We start from the raw sequence: 15,954 nt of genomic DNA, 5'->3' as shown, positions 1-15,954 counted from the left end.
TATTTTCAATCAACTTCGGTTTGTGACGTGGCGTGTAAGATAACTAAACTCGTACTTAGATGTTCTAAAAAACAATGTTTAAAAGCATTATAGCGTGGCACGGAGTCAACTAACTATATCTAATATCCAAGCTACTTTCGACCCAAAACCCATCATATCACTCTCAACAACAATAGTTGATTGTATCCACTTTGGCTAACATTTTGCCTCACAATAAAAATTGTTGTTAGAAGTGGGATTTGAACTCACGCGCTCTTACGAGGACCAGAACTTGAGTCTGGCGCCTTAGACCACTCGGCCATCCTAACTACTAATGATGTATTCTTGGTTTGGTTTGAGAGGGGAGTTTAGCATTCTGTATATGAGTGTGAAAATGTCTCCATAGTAGACGCGTTTTAAAACTGTGAGGCTGACAACGATACGTCACAGATTACAATCCTAACAAGCGGCGAAAACCTCTCTCTAATAGGCATTTAAAACTGTGAGGCTGATGACAATACCTAATGGGATAAAATGGACAATGTCTGCTAGCAATGCGCTAGGACTTTTACGAATGATAGCCGAGCTAGTCACGGGCGATGCGCAACTGAGGACGCTTAGCCCTCAAAGGTGACTGCGATACGTAAAAAACAACAACAGATAATATCAACTAATGGTGGTCTAACAACAATTGATGTTAAAAGTGGGATTTGAACCCATGCCCTCTTACAAGGACCAGAACTTGAGTCTGGTGCCTTAGACCACTCGGCCATCTTAACTTCTAATGATGTATTCTTGGATTGGTTTGAGAGGAGAGTTTAGCATTCCGTATATGAGTGTGAAAATGTCTCCATAGTAGACACGTTTTGAAACTGTGAGGCTGACAACGATACGTCACAGATTAGAATAGATAATATCTACTAACTGTTTGAGAGACGAACGAAACAATCCTAACAAGCGGCGAAAACCTCTCTCTAATAGGCATTTAAAACTGTGAGGCTGACGACAATACCTAATGGGATAAAATGGACAATGTCTGCTAGCAATGCGCTAGGACTTTTACGAATGATAGCCGAGCTAGTCACCGGCGATGCGCAACTGAGGACGCTTGGCCCTCAAAAGGGGTGGATTGTGAGATCCCATGTCGATTGGAGAGGTGAAGAAACATTTCTTACAAGGGTTTGAAAACCTCTCCTTACATGATGCAGTTTAAAACCATGAGGGTGACTGCGATACGTAAAGAACAATAGCAGATAATATCAACTAATGGTGGTCTTGGGTAATAACAAATGAGTGGTTGGAATGGCTCAGTTGGTTAGAGCGTGTGGCCCTTAATTATAAGGCTTGAGGTTCAAGCTCTCTTTCTTGCAATGCAAATGAAGCATACCATTATTATAATGGGTTTTGGTGCTTCGCTCCAGTAAATATTTTCAATCAACTTCGGTTTGTGACGTGGCATGTAAGATAACTAAACTCGTACTTACAGATATTCTCAAAAATCATGTTTTGACAATTTTTAAAAGCATTATAGCGTGGCATGGAGTCAACTAACTATATCTAATATCCAAGCTACTTTCGACCCAAAACCCATCAATATCACGCTCACAACAATAGTTGATAGTATCCACTTTGGCTCGCATGTTGCCTCTCAATAACAATTGATGTTAGAAGTGGGATTTGAACCCACGCCCTCTTACGAGGACCAAAACTTGAGTCTGGCGCCTTAGACCACTCGGCCATCCTAACTTCTAATGATGTATTCTTGGATTGGTTTGAGAGGAGAGTTTAGCATTCCGTATATGAGTGTGAAAATGTCTCCATAGTAGACGCGTTTTAAAACTGTGAGGCTGACAACGATACGTCACAGATTAGAATAGATAATATCTACTAACTGTTTGAGAGACGAACGAAACAATCCTAACAAGCGGCGAAAACCTCTCTCTAATAGGCATTTAAAACTGTGAGGCTGACGACAATACCTAATGAGATAAAATAGACAATGTCTGCTAGCAATGCGCTAGGACTTTTACGAATGATAGCGGAGCTAGTCACCGGCGATGCGCAACTGAGGACGTTTGGCCCTCAAAGGTGACTGCGATACGTAAAAAACAACAACAGATAATATCAACTAATGGTGGTCTAACAATTGATGTTAGAAGTGGGATTTGAACCCACGCCCTCTTACGAGGACCAAAACTTGAGTCTGGCGCCTTAGACCACTCGGCCATCCTAACTTCTAATGATGTATTCTTGGATTGGTTTGAGAGGAGAGTTTAGCATTCCGTATATGAGTGTGAAAATGTCTCCATAGTAGACGCGTTTTAAAACTGTGAGGCTGACAACGATACGTCACAGATTAGAATAGATAATATCTACTAACTGTTTGAGAGACGAACGAAACAATCCTAACAAGCGGCGAAAACCTCTCTCTAATAGGCGCATTTAAAACTGTGAGGCTGACGACAATACTTAATGGGATAAAATGGACAATGTCTGCTAGCAATGTGCTAGGACTTTTATGAATGATATCTGAGCTAGTCACCGGCGATGCGCGAGTGAGTACGTTTGGCCCTCTAAAGGGGTGGATTGTGAGATCCCATGTCGATTGGAGAGGTGAAGAAACATTTCTTACAAGGGTTTGAAAACCTCTCCTTACATGATGCAGTTTAAAACCATGAGGGTGACTGCAATACGTAAAGAACAATAGCAGATAATATCAACTAATGGTGGTCTTGGGTAATAACAAATGAGTGGCTGGAATGGCTCAGTTGCTTAGTGGGTGTGGCTCTTGACCACAAGGTTAGAGGTTCAAGCCCTCCTTTTCTAGTGTGATGTGAATGAAGCATACCATTATTATAATGGGTGTTGGTGCTTCTCTCTAGTATATATATTTTCAATCAACTTCGGTTTGTGATGTGTAAGATAACTAACTCGTACTTACAAATATTCTCAAAAATCATGTTTTGACACTTTTAAAAAGCACTAGCGTGTGGCGTGAGTCAACTAGTATCAATGCTGCTTTTGACCAAAGCCCACCACAGCCAGTAATAGATTCTATCCACTTTGGCTCGTATTTTTCCTCACAATAACATGAGATATCAAAAGTGGTATTTGAACCCACGCCGCCCCCTCTTACGAGGACCAAAACTTGAGTCTAGCAACTTAGACCACTCGACCATCCTAACTACTAATGATGTATTGCCGATTGATTTGAGAGGGGAGTTTAGCATTCCGTATATGAGTGTGTAAATGTCTCCATAGAAGACGCAACTGTGAGGCTAATGATAATATCTACTAACTGTTTGAGAGACGAACGAAACAATCCTAACAAGCGGCAAAAACCTCTTCTTAGATGAATGGTGATCATGGATTGTAACAAATGAGTGGCTAGAATGTTTTGACACGAAACAATGGTAGTAGTAGATTTTATCCAGTTTGGCTCGCATTTTTCCTCACAATAACATGAGAGGTTAGAAGTGGTATTTGAACCCACACCCTCCTACGAGGACTCGAACTTGAGCCTGGCGCCTTAGACCACTCGCCCATCCTAACTACTAATGATTGGTTGGAGTAGCTCATTTTGTTAGAGTGTGTGGCTGTTAACCACAAGGTCGGAGGTTCAAGCCCTCCTTCTAGTGATGTGAATGAAGCATACCTTATTATATTAGGTGTTGGTGCTTCTCTCTAGTATATATTTTCAATCAACTCCGGTTTATGACGTGGCGTGTAAGAGAACTAACTCGAACTTACAAATATCCACCATGGTAGGAAGTCCTTATCATTTTTTATAAATAATGATGCTTTCGTCCCAAAGCCCACAACGGTAGTAGATTTTATCCACTTTGGCTCGTGTTTTATCCACACTGACGTCGTGTTTTTTTTAGTGTGTTTGTATGTGCTCAATTGTGAGGGCGAGATTGTAAGGGAGTAATACATTGATTCAAGAGTGTTGAGTGTTAAACACGAGTGAACTACATTTACGAGTGAACACACTTGAGGGATGAGGGAGTGCTTGTGAGGTCTTTTTTTTTTTCAACTTTCTTTTGTAGCATGGAAAATCCAGACGACAATCTTAACATTGCTGATGCACGATTGAGAGAAGCACAACAACGAACCATGGAAAGACTAATTCGAGGAATAGAAGAGTTGACCAATTGAATAGGCAGATTGGAGATTCAAAATCAAGCTCGAGAGAGGATTCCATTGCCTGCCCAATCTACGGATCAATATGAGGAAGACAATTCTGATCAACACGAGAATAATCCACATGCGGTTGGTCGTGGCTTGATGCGAGGGATAGGCCGTGGAAGAAGGTATCATAATTTACCACAACAAGTTCTTTATGATTGATAGAATTGATCGTAACGTGGGGAGCATGAAATTAAAACTCCCAAGTTTTATGGAAAAACCGATCCAGAGGAGTACCTTGAATGGGAGAAAACGGTGTAGTTGGTGTTCAACTGTCATAATTTTAGTGATGAAAAGAAGGTACTGTTATGCATTGCTCAATTCAAATAATATGCTCATATTTGGTAGGATAAATTGATGTCAAGTAGGAGAAGAAATCTTGAAGCAACCAATTGATTCATGGTACAAGTTCAAAGAGTCCATGCGGAAGCATTTTGTTACACATTATTTTTAACGAGACATGGCGCAAAAGCTTCAAGCATTGAAACAAGGACGCAAATCTATGGAGGATTATTACACGGAGATGGATACATTGATGGATCGACTTGATCTCGATGAGAACATGGAGACTCTCATGGCGCGGTTTCTTAATGGGTTAAACATAGAGATTGCAGACAAGACTTATTTACAGACTTATTCTAATATCGAGGAGTTGTTGCACACTGTAATTAAGATCGAGAGGCAAATCCAACGAAGGTCTCAATGGTATTCTTCTTAAACTTATTCCAATTCTACTTATACATGAAAAAAGGATAGTAAGAACATTGATTATAAGCATAGAAATCAAGAGATTAATGAGAAGCCTCAAGCTAAATTTGAGAAAGGTGAGAGTTCTAGAACAGGGAAAGAAAAAGTAGAAAAGTCTAATGTTCGAAATAGGAATTTGAAGTGTTGGAGATGTCAAGGGGTAGACACTATAGTAGAGATTGCCCAAATACAAGAATTATGACCATCAAGGAGGGAGAAATTGTTAGAGATGACGAGACACATGAGACATAAATGAGGAAAATGATGAGAGTGAGGAGTTTAGTGAAGAGGACCCTACACATATATCTATGGTTACTCGATGAGCTCTAAACACCCACATTAAGGAGGACGGCTTAGACCAACGAGAGAACTTATTTCAAACTCGGTGTCTTGTTCAATCAGTACCTTGTAGTGTTGTCATTGATAGCAGTAGTTGCACCAATGTTGTGAGTTCCATTCTAGTCAAAGGATTTAATTTAAAGACAACCACATTCAAGACCCTACAAGCTTCAATGGTTGAGTGATCGTGGGGAAGTACAGGTAACTCAACAAGCTCTTGTTTCTTTTACTATTGGAAAATATGTTGATGATGTTTTATGTGATGTTGTATCCATGCATGTTGGAGATTTACTACTGGGGAGGCCTTGGCAATTTGATCATCGGGTAATGTATGATGGGTATGCAAATCGATACTCTTTTACTCACAGTGGTAGAAAAACTACTTTTGTTCCATTGTCTCCAAAAGATGTACTTATTGATCATTGCAAACTTGAAAAGAAAAGGCAAGAGGCTGATGCAAAAGCAGATATTGAAAAAGAATCAAGTGAAAAAAAGAGCTTGAGTGAAAAGCAAGAGTAGCACCCAGCCTAGAGAAACAAAAAGAGAGAAAAGTCAAATCTGTAAGCTTGTATGTTAGATCAAGTGAGGCTAGGAATGTTTTGCTCTCTAACCAGACTATTCTTGTACTTATGTGCAAGGGGTCTTGTTACTTTACTAACACGCTGAATCCTTCTTTGCCTAGTGATTTGGTTGTGCTTTTGCAAGAGTTTGAAGATTTCTTTTCCGAGGAGATGCCTAGTAGTTTTCCACCACTTAGAGGGATTGAACACAAGATTGACTTCATTCCTGGCGCACCCATTCCAAACCGACCAACAGAACTAATCCAAAGGAAGCCAAAGAGATACAAAGGCAAGTAAGTGAACTCCTTGCTAAAGGGTATGTACGTGAATGTTTGAGTCCTTGTTCTGTTCCAGTTATTCTTGCACTTAAGAAAGATGGTTCTTGGCGTATGTGTGTTGATTTTAGGGCTATAAACAAGATAACTATAAAGTATAGGCATCCAATTCCTAGATTAGATGATATGCTTGATGAGTTGCATGGATGTCGTCTTTTTACTAAGATTAATTTAAAATTGGGTTATCATCAAATTCGCATGCATATTGGGATGAGTGGAAAACAGCTTTTAAAACAAAGTATGCTTTTTATGAATGGTTGGTTATGCCTTTTAGATTAACTAATGCACCACGTACCTTCATGAGACTAATGAACCATGTCTAACGAGAATACTGAGGTAAGTTTGTAGTTGTTTACTTTGATGACATCCTTGTTTACTCTAAATTTTTAGATGATCACATTACTCATGTACGCAATGTTTTGACTACTTTAAGAAACGAATATTTGTATGTAAATTTAAAGAAATGTAGCTTTTGCATGGAAAAAGTTAACTTTCTTGGATTTGTAGTTTCATCTAATGGTGTTGGTGTTGAGGTTGATGAGGAAAAAGTGAAGGCTATAAAAGATTGACCTATACCTCAAAGTGTAAGTGAGGTAAGTATTTTTCATAGTCTTGCAAGTTTCTACCGTAGGTTCATTAAGAATTTTAGTACAATTGCTTCATCCTTGAATGAACTTGTTAAGAAAAATGTATTCTTTATATGGGAAAAAGATCAAGAACTTGCTTTCAACACTTTGAAAGAAAAATTGAGTTATACTCCTTTTCTTGCATTACTTAATTTTCAGTCAACTTTTGAAACGGAAGGTGATGCTAGTGGAGTAGGGATAGGTGCTCTATTAATGCAAAATCCAAGACTTTTAACGTTCTTTAGTGAGGAGTTGACTGATGTATCTTTGAGGTATCCAACTTATAACAAAGAGCTTTATGCTTTGGTTCGTGCATTGCAAACATGGCAACATTACCTTTGGCATAAGGAGTTCGTTATTCATATGATTCATGAAAGTTTAAAAGCATTTGAGAGCACAAAGCAACTCAATAGACGACATGCTAAGTGGTCAGAATTTATTGAAACATTCCCTTACGTCATCAAATATAAACAAGGTAAGGAGAACATTGTTGCAGATGCTTTATCACAAAGGTATGTCCTTCTCAATACTTTGAATGCTAATTTGTTGGGTTTTGAACACATAAAGGAGTTGTATCAACATGACATGTTCATTGCTCCTTTTGTTGAATCTTGTGAAAAATGACTCATTGTGGATAATTACTTTTTGTTAGATGGATTTTTGGTCCGGAAAGGCAAAATTTGCTTACCATCTTTTTCCATACGTGAGCTACTTGTGAGGGATGCTCATGGAGGTAGTTTAATGGCACACCATGGAGTTTCTAAAACTTATGTTATGCTCTTTGAAAAAAAAATTGGCCTAAAATAAGACATGATGTTAATAAAGTTTGTGCTCGTTGTTTAGCATGTAAACAAGCTAAGTCTAGGTTTCAACCACATGGTTTATACTCCCCATTACGTGTTCCTAATAGTCTTTGGATTGATATATCAATTGATTTTGTTTTAGGTTTACCTAGGACTAGGAAAGAATATGATAGCATCTCTGTTGTGGTTGATCGATTTAGTAAAATGGCTCATTGTATTCCTTGTCACAAAACTGATGATGCAAAACATATTGCTAACTTGTTCTTTAGTGAAGTTGTATGATTGCATGGCATGGCATTCCTAAAAGCATTGTTAGTGATCGTGATGTAAAATTTTTAAGCCATTTTTGGCGTGTTTTATGGGGTAAGTTAGGAACTAAGCTAGTATATTCAATTACTTGTCATTCTCAAATGTATGGACAAACTGAAGTTGTTAACAGAACCATGACTATTCTGGTTAGGGCTATTATTGATAAGAATCTTAAGACTGGGGAGGATTGTTTGCCATTTATAGAATTTGCATATAATATGGTTTCATAGCACTACTAAATGCACACCTTTTGAAACTGTTTATGGCTTTAATCCCTTAACCCCCATTGACTTGTTACCTATGCCGTCAAAAGAGTTTGTAAATTTCGATGCAAATGCCAGGGTTGAGTTTGTTCATAAACTGCACAAGCAAGTAAAAGAACAAATTGAGAAGCAAAATTCCAAGGTTGCCACCCAAATTAATAAAGGACGCAAGATTGTCATCTTCAAGCTAGGAGATAAGGGTTTGGGTGCATTTCCGAAAAGAAAGATTTTCTACTCAAAGAAAATCTAAGCTTTTACCATGAGGAGGTTGACCTTTTCAAGTTCTTGAGCGTATCAACGACAATGCTTATAAAATTGATTTACCAAGTAAGTATGGTGTTAGTGCAACTTTTAATGTTGTTGATTTGAGTCCTTTTGATGTAGGTGATGGCTGGGATTCAAGGACGAATCCCTCTCAAGAGGGGGAGAATGATATGAACCACGACCAAAGAATTTTCATATCCCAAGGTTCAATTACAAGGACGAGAGCCAAGAAGCTACAACAAACCTTGTAACTTATATTCAACCGATGGTGAGCTCATCAAAGGAAATTCTAGAAATCGTTGGAGACCTCCCTTATATGTTGTGCAAAGTTGAGCGTCAAGAAAGAGATGCATTAAATGCACTTTTCATGGACTAGAAATTCAGGAACTAGTCCAAGGATGACTAATAAGCACATTTCATTCATTGCACTATTTAATTATAATTTAAATATTTGTTTGTCATATTTAAGCTAGTTTTTAATTTAGGAGTTAAGGTTAACCCACCCTTTAACTTCTTTTGTGTAAAGACTATATAAGCCTTCTTTTCTTTGATGAGATCACATTTTGGAATTAAAAAAAATAGAATTTCTATTTTTTAGGTTTGATGAGAGCATGTTAGAGTTATTCAAGCGGTATTGATCAAAACTCTTGTGGAGTGATTCGAATCATGAGTTTAGAAACGAGGTTCCATACTTTTCCTTTGGTTGATTCCATATCACTTTGAGCAGTTAAAATCTACAAATTTCTTATTATCATTTGATATTCAAATCACGAGTTTAGAAACGAGGTTCCATATTTTTCCTTCGGTTTGAAAAGTAAAAATCTACAAATTGCTTATTATCATTTGATAAATTAATGATGCTTTTGACCCAAGCCCACGACGATAGTAGATATTATCCACTCCCGCATTGGTTTGAGAGGGTATGAAACATTTCTTATATGGGTGTGTAAACTGTGAGGCTGATGCCAGTATCTAATGCAACGTGCGCTTGGACTATTACAAATGATATCAGAGCAAGTCACTAGGCAATGTGCCAGTGAGGATGCTTGGCTCTCAGAAAGGTTGGATAAATAGATCACACGTCGATTAGAGAGGTGAAGAAACATTTCTTACAGGGGTCTGAAAACCTCTCCTTAGTAGATGTTGTTTAAAACCGTGAGGCTGACAGCGATACGTAAGGAACGAAACTATTCAATATCAACTAGTGGTGGACTTGGATTGTAACAAATGATTGGCTGGAATAGCTCAGTTGGTTAGAGTGTGTGGCTGTTAACCACAAGGTCGGAGGTCATCAAACCCTTCTTCTAACGATGGGAATGAAGCCATAACTTATAACAATGTTTGTTCTTCTCCCTAGTAGAAATCTCCAATCAACTTGGTTTTGTGACGTGGCATGTTAGAGAACTAACTGGAACTTTGATATATTCTCAAAATTTGAAGTTTTAAAAATCATGTTTTCACCCTTCTAAAACTCCAAAACTCCAGTGAGTTCAATTGATGTCCACAATGGTACTTTTCTTCCATGACTTAACTTTGAAAAGTTCAAATCTACCAAGTTTTTATATGGGTAAACTAATGAACTTTCAACCTAAGCCCCCCAATACTAGTAGATATTATATACTGAGATCCCTTATTGATTTGAGGAGAATGAAGCATTCTTGTAAGGGTGTGTAAACCAAATATTGATTCTCATATTTATGCAAATATTTTACATTTTCATTTATCATAAAATCATTTATCGCAAGATTTAGAATAGTTGACCGGCCATGTGTGGGTCACGAGAAACAATGTTTCAACACAAGGGGGAATAGATGGACATGAAAGGACCCAATGCAGTAAAGTCTTGTTCTCAAACCTTCCTCTTCGTCAACGGTGTAAATCCCATGCACTTATTTTAGATCTCATATCGAATAGCGTAGGTTTTAAACTAGAAAATAAAATTTCAAGAATTGAGCATGTGTTAATGTGATGTTAATTTAAGATTAGAAATTGACTATGGAGTACGGTCTACATGTTATAGGAATTTAGATCTTTGGATTAGAACTTTGATATCAAAATTATGACACGTCTACTCTAATGGTTGACTTGACTGTATTTTCAATTTTCGGGTTAGAGAAATATTGATAATTATGAAAAAAAATAAAACTAAATATAAAAGTTGGCTAATGTTTTAGTAAATTACTATGCAAGAATAATTAAAACTTAGCCAAAATCGACTTGAAATAGGTCCAAAAACTAAAAGCAAATGCAAAAAACTAAGGAAAGCGTTGAAATAGTTGATATTTAAGCTTAAAACTGAACCTCAGCCTCGGAAATTAGCAGAACCCAAACCATAGGTTCGTATCTCAAGCTAGGTTCGAAAATCCAAATCCACTAGTATTTTAGCCCTTAGACATGCCCTCAGCCAACTTGACCCAAGCCCAACTTCCATGACCCATCATCTTCTTAGCCCAACACGTGTCAGCGCATGCCCAAACTTCAATCTAGCCTTGCATAGCTTCACCTCAATCCACGTCGTGCATCTATTAGCCCGTCACCACTCAGGACCAAGAACAAACCCTACAACAAATACCACTTTTAATAGCTTTTAATAAGAACAATTTATGTAAAGGTCTATAAAACACATACGTATTCCCTGGGCATCAATGAACACCAGCCCGTCGTGCATCAATGACCCACCAAGTATGCTTGTATACGTATTCCTTGGGCTAACTTGATCGAACACAACACATTACACGTCAACGAACGCATTGGAAAAGAAAAGGCCCGCGTGATACCATGACAACTATAAGTATCAAAGATATGCATCTATACTAGTATAATATAATAGGAAGGTATTCTGATGCATATGACATACATACAAGCATGAGGTCCCATGCTTTTCATTCATAACATAACATTTATTTCATTTCCTTTCTCCTTTCGTTCATAACATATTTCATATATGCATCATGTATACATGAAAAACTTCACGTAATCCATCACATAACTTTACACGGTAAGACATAACATTTCACACATGACATTTCATTTCATTCATAATATAGTGTAATGGACATCACATGCATACATAATATGCATCAATGACAATACAAAGAACATATAAGCATCACATAATTAAAATGGTACATGCAAGAGCCACATGACATGCACCATTATACATCAATCAATTAGCAACTAAAATCGTAATCGCCTTTGTCGAAGTTACTAATTGTTCGAAAGTCACCTCAAAAATATATTCCAATGCTTAATTCTCACATATATCAATTCATATGACATTCTTAGGTCATATAAGCATCTTAACCTTGCTAAACAAGACGATTAATTCCAATATACGCCCTGAAACTAACTAAAATGTGATAAATAAGAGTCTTACCGACCTTAAATGCCTTAAATAAGGTCAAAAATGACTTCAGGAGTTACAAAGACTCAATAATTAATACAAAATCCTTATTAAACACGTCTTGACTCGTAGAGTTACAAAGAACCAACTCCGAGTTCAAAGCAACAAGAACCAAAGACTAGGGCGAAAATACTATCGACTAGTCGAAGTTATCCACAAGGTTGAGAAGGTATCGTATAGGATTCAACTACTCTCATATATGAAGACTAGCCCTTTTGTTCACGTTAGTAACTTGAAACGTTACTATCTCAACCAAAAAGACATCAAGCACAAGGAGGTGGTACGACCTCACGCAAAGACGAAAAATTTCCATGCCAAGAAAGTAGAACAGACACCAACTAAGAGGACGTGAAGAGTCAACAAATCGAGAAGTGGGTTTCAATAGTCCCTATCATATTGGAAGAGAACTGTTAATACTAAGATGAGTGGGAAGTGCATCCACGGACTTGAAGTCAACCTCATCCTACGAGACTGAGTTTGTTAAGAGTCGATTGTCGAAGACGTCAATCAATTAGGTGAAGGAGGATGTCATGGTCATACTTGTTCAAGGCGTGTTGCCAATGGGCGCATGTTAGATATCCTGGTCATGCTTGTCTAGGACTTTTTGTTCATGGGCGTATGCCTGTTCCAAACCTTTTTTTTACTTTTTTCATGTTAGATAGGCTTTACTCTCATAATTGTGTCAATACGGGGGTGTATGATCGGTCACCAAAATTATATCTACACCCGTAGGGTTAAAACGCCCCAAAATGTACTATAGAAGAATTTGAATTGGTGTCAATTCTTCATACCTTGGTTATATGCTATCAAAGTCGTTGTTGTTGCCTACTCGCTTTTATTTTATAACATTGATTTCTTTAAAATTATTTTCAACGCATTTATTTGCTCCTGCTTTCTAAACATTTTTTTTAAACGTGACCCATGTCGCGAGCATACACCAATATTAAATTTAACACGACTGACTTATTTTCTAGGTTAGAACAAGTGTCGCACAATCGCTATCCCAATGCCGTAAGAGTGCGATTGTACCACAAAGTGCGCGTAGTTGTACGTAAGACTCCTTTAGGCACGTGTGGTAGCTCCAAAGGCAATCTGGATGATTGTTATGTATATTAAAAAAATTATCGAAATAACTCTAGGGTGAGAATTTATGATTCATTCTGAATTTAATGTTTTCCGCTGTGCTAGAATGGAGGAATGGACATTGTGACTGGTTGCTCTTGTTACTTATGGATATTATCTCTTGGTTGAGCTTGCTTGAATAGTTAGAATATGTTTTCCATACTTAGTTGATTGATAGGAATATCCCCCAAATAAGCTTGCATGAATATTTAGTCTATGCATTTCGCGGTTTAAGTAATCGATAGAAATCTCTCTCTAATAAAGCAGGCATGAGTGAACCAAGCTAAGATTAGAACGTTAGAGCTAGAAAGATTTTTTATGTTGGCCTAGGACAGTACGTTTCAAGTATACCAGGCACCTTAGAATCCTGAGCGAATAAGAGATCTAGACTTGAGAGCACCCAAATATTGAATTAGCCTTGAGAAGTTGGTCTTGAGCATCCTAGAAATGTGAGTTAAGATCTAAACCACTTAGATGCCTTGAGAACCTAGTAAACCTCAACGAAAAGGATTACTAAGAAAGCTTAACAGGCTTAATAGTAATGTAAACGGTGTCACGAAAACCTCCAAGACTACTCGAGTATTTCTATTGCGTGCAGAAATGGGTTAAAGGTGACCTCGTGATTCTATAAACAAGTATTGAGAAGGAACTTAAGACTACACAAGTGGTTAACTCTTTTATTGTGGGTAGAAATAGGTCAAGACACAATATGAACTACTTTGATTTTGATTATCAAACACAAAAACAAAGTTCAAAGCATCAATTTGAGCCCAAAAGTCTTCTAGAGGTCAATCTTGACAAAGTTACTAATGTGAGGCACACCTTCAAAAGGCAATATTAAACTCACCAAATTAAATCCGGTGATGTTTTATTAAATACACCCAAGTTTTAACAAGGAGTGAGTTTTTCAATTTATCTTTTTCAGATTAAACTTCCGAGATTTTATTAAAAAATTTAGAGGCTGGACTTCAGGATGACGAACAAGAAAAGAGTGCTGAGAAAAATCTCAAGAACTCCAAAAAAGATATAAAAAATAATAATAATAAATTATAAAAGTGATCCAATTCAACTCTCCAGAGTCATTATGTGTCTAGCTTATTATGGAACCTATACTAACTAAAATAACCGAGTTAATTGACAAAAATTAAAAGAAATAAAGAAATTGAAAGAAAAATAAAGGAGTTTGATTCAACCTCAAGGAGTTTGATTCTAGCTAGGTTTTCATTACGAAATCTTCACAGAACTTTGTGGAAAAGCACTCTGGGCTCTTGAATCGTCCAAGATAATCAAGAATCGTGGAAGAACATGTCGTAGGTTTTCTAACTTTTTAATCTCGGTATTTTAAAAGATCCATGAGATTATTTGGGAGTTTTGATCTGAGTTTTTTTAAGTGTGGATCTAAAAGTGATGCTACGCAAGTTTTATGAAAAAACTTTGAAAAGATTCAAGCTGAAAGTTGGTATACCAGTGGAGCCCCATGTTACGATAAGAACATGTAATCGTCCAATTTTAGTTGTGAATATATTTGTATGTAGTTGATTTAAAATTTTAAGAAAAATGTATTTTTATAGACGGAGCAAAGCTCTACGATTTTGGTGAAGGAACCAAGCCGATCTGAGTTTTTATGAGAAGTTATGACTGTAACTATTCGATTTTGAGAAAAAAATAACATTTAATCTCGGCGGAAATCACATAATTTTCGGCTAGGCATTTATTTCATATTCAAAACTATTCCCCAACCCCTTTAAATTTCTCTATGCTCAAACCTCCCAACTGTTATTCGATCGTTTTGTTTTCTGTATTTTTCAACCGAGATCGAGAAAGAAAATAGAGAGGGGTTTGAGAAGAAAATTGTGGGTTTCTACTTCGGAAAGATCTTTGTATTTGATGTTTATTTTTGAGGTTAAAAACATAAGGGTATTTCGAAAGTGTTGTATTAATCTCCGGAAGGCAAACCCTTGTGCAAGCATGAAAGAATGTCATTAGAATCATTAGTATTCTCGCCGGAAAATAGAGAATGGAATCGCAAGGATTTTCGATTTGTTTACGGGTGAAGAAGATGGGTTGACAGGCCTGTTATTCGGATTCGTATTCATGTTTCAAACCCACGGCTCCATCTTCGGCCCACAAGTTCCAAGCCCAATCTGCAGCCCACTCCAATTTACCTAGAAATTACGCCTAAACACAAAACCATTTGTTTCTAGTCTAATGTCAAGCAACTCATACACGCGACCAAGAACCTAAGTTTGTGACCTGACAGCCGTGTTGTCCTCTGCGCATGCGTGCGTGTAATCTCAACTCGACTCAACGATTCTCGGCTGGACTTCGACATGTCATCGACTCGATTTCATTGTTTCATGAGGCTCAACTACGCCGCGTACATGAAGATCACACATCCCAGCCTTGCCAAGCTCAATCTCAAGGGGTTGAAGGTCGTCTTCATCGGCTACGAACCTGGGAGCAAGACATAAAGGCTCTATGATCCTGTGGGAGAAAGAGCTCACGTGTCGCGCGACGTTGTCTTCAACGAGAACACTTTCTGGCAGTGAGCGACGTGGTCGAGACGGACCAGAACCTAGAACAATTCACAGTGGAGTACTTCGTCAACGAGTTGGGAGAAGGAGGAGGGCAACACCCGACACTCTCACTGCTACCAACAGCTGCACTGGGCACGCCTACACCAACTCCAACCGCAACTCCTGATGTGCCCCCGAAACCAGTGGAGTTTGCAACACCGCAAATTGTAGATTTGAAGCTAGATGCCGATCACGATGATGGTCTGACGGCCAGGTACCGAAATATTGAAGACCTACTAGAAGAGGTGTCAAATTACATGCCATCAGCGCGGATGCAACTATTGAAAATAAATTCTCGCTCTGATACTAATTTGTTGAAATAACACTCACGAAACTGAGAAGGAGATGTCGAGAGGGGAGAGACAAGGAGACAAACAATTCTGAAAAACATTTTTCTATTGGTTTTTTTTTTTTTTTTTTTTTTTTTTTTTTTTTTTTTT

The 15,954-nt window shown here is 37.8% G+C and overlaps 4 non-coding genes across 4 annotated transcripts; all 4 read right to left on the bottom strand.

Annotated features, from left to right (window-relative positions):
• Positions 1-224: 224 nt before the first annotated feature.
• TRNAL-CAA lies at positions 225-308 on the bottom strand. Its single transcript has one exon. It is a non-coding gene; the product is annotated as a tRNA-Leu (tRNA).
• A 366-nt stretch (positions 309-674) lies between these two features.
• Positions 675-758, bottom strand: TRNAL-CAA. Its single transcript has one exon. It is a non-coding gene; the product is annotated as a tRNA-Leu (tRNA).
• Positions 759-1,641: 883 nt separating this feature from the next.
• Positions 1,642-1,725, bottom strand: TRNAL-CAA. The gene has a single exon. It is a non-coding gene; the product is annotated as a tRNA-Leu (tRNA).
• A 404-nt stretch (positions 1,726-2,129) lies between these two features.
• Positions 2,130-2,213, bottom strand: TRNAL-CAA. Its single transcript has one exon. It is a non-coding gene; the product is annotated as a tRNA-Leu (tRNA).
• Between the last annotated feature and the right edge of the window lie 13,741 nt (positions 2,214-15,954).

Source organism: Cucurbita maxima, unplaced genomic scaffold, assembly GCF_002738345.1.
Source record: "Cucurbita maxima cultivar Rimu unplaced genomic scaffold, Cmax_1.0 Cma_Scf00101, whole genome shotgun sequence".
Classification (NCBI taxonomy): Eukaryota; Viridiplantae; Streptophyta; class Magnoliopsida; order Cucurbitales; family Cucurbitaceae; genus Cucurbita; species Cucurbita maxima.
Note: the sequence above shows the minus strand (reverse complement) of the source record. Positions and strands in the feature narration are given on the sequence as shown.